The 1,465-nt window shown below is 34.3% G+C and overlaps 1 non-coding gene across 1 annotated transcript; it reads left to right on the forward strand.

Annotated features, from left to right (window-relative positions):
* Window positions 1-1,145: 1,145 nt before the first annotated feature.
* Window positions 1,146-1,219, forward strand: TRNAT-AGU (transfer RNA threonine (anticodon AGU)). Its single transcript has one exon. It is a non-coding gene; the product is annotated as a tRNA-Thr (tRNA).
* The last annotated feature ends 246 nt before the right edge of the window (window positions 1,220-1,465 follow it).

Below are 1,465 nucleotides of genomic sequence, written 5' to 3' on the forward strand. Positions count from 1 at the left end.
TTGGAACTTTATACTTTCTTCATTTTTCTCTCATCTTGTTATATCTCACTAGTTAGTTAGTTTGATCTTGGTTCATCATACTTCCTATCCAACATTTGGTTACCCCTCTACACTATTTGGTAGTAGTTTATGATGAACATTAAGATCTCTTATTATTATTATTATTATTATTATTATTATTCCTAGCTAGTACTTTCCCTTGAGATAAAGTAAATAATGATACCCTAAATACTTCAAGGTGAAGTGCTATAACAATATATTCTATGTGCTTGCATAATTCTCTACTTGAGTATAAGAAATACCGATATGTCTCTTTTACATACCGCTGTATCGACGGTCGTCCTACATCACGTGCGAAATGCGTAGGTCTATTCCTCCCCTGCCAGTGGACCGTTCTCCCATAGATAGGCCATAAAATCACCTAAGCCTCCATTAGTGGCTCGTTACCCCACAGATAGGTCATGAGAAACCACCCAAGCCCAATACGATAGGAAGGCACATGTAACGCTCCCACATAATACCACCCCGTTAGCTAAATGAGCACGAGTGATCAAGCGAGCTATAGAAAAGTAGGTCGGACTCCTTTTAACTTATATCTTTCTAGACCTTTTGGCTAAGATAAAATGTAATATTTGTTGTTATGTGTCATCCCAACGCACGGTCATTATACTAATAGGTTATGTACGCATGACTTCAACTTCTATGTTTACATATTTATCCTAAATATAAACAAATACCGAATAATAAATTAGAAATCATGTTGTATTTGCCTTAAATTACTACTGTCTTCACACTTACATTAGTATAGTTCTATATCCATATCATTTGAACAAGTCACATTGTAGTCCAATTTTATCTTGAACGAATTCCATGTTTAAACTATCTTTTTGCATGGAAGGAAAAACATGTCTAAATTGAATTAATATTTGGCAACCTTTCCCGAGCCTCCATCTCATGCCATGTAAACCCAACCTAAGTTTGGTTCAAACTTAATTCAAAATTTCCATCTAAAATTTAATGGATATTTCCCAACTTTTTATTAAATTCAACCGTACATTTCAAAATTTTCATTCAGATGGGAGAAAAAGAGAGTGGTGTCACAATAATAAACATATATTAAAAAAGACTGAGTTTTAATATCAAAAGCTCTCGTAGCTCAGTTGGTTAGAGCACCCGTTTAGTAAGCGGGAGGTCTTGAGTTCGACTCTCAACGAGAGCATATTAACTCTGTTTTTTGTAATTTTTACTCATTTTGCTTGCTGGCGTTCATCTACGAGGAATGGAATTTGCTTTTGATCATATAAATATATACTATATAGATAAGCCCTGGAATATAATGAGAGTTCAAAATAAATTCTGAGGACTAACAACAAGCGCATAAACTTTTTTTTCTTCATATTTTAGGTGTTTGCTAAATTTTGCCTCTTCGGTGTTCAAGACAAGACAAAACATACTGATCATCCAG

This window comes from Zea mays, chromosome 10, assembly GCF_902167145.1.
Source record: "Zea mays cultivar B73 chromosome 10, Zm-B73-REFERENCE-NAM-5.0, whole genome shotgun sequence".
NCBI classification, from domain to species: domain Eukaryota; kingdom Viridiplantae; phylum Streptophyta; class Magnoliopsida; order Poales; family Poaceae; genus Zea; species Zea mays.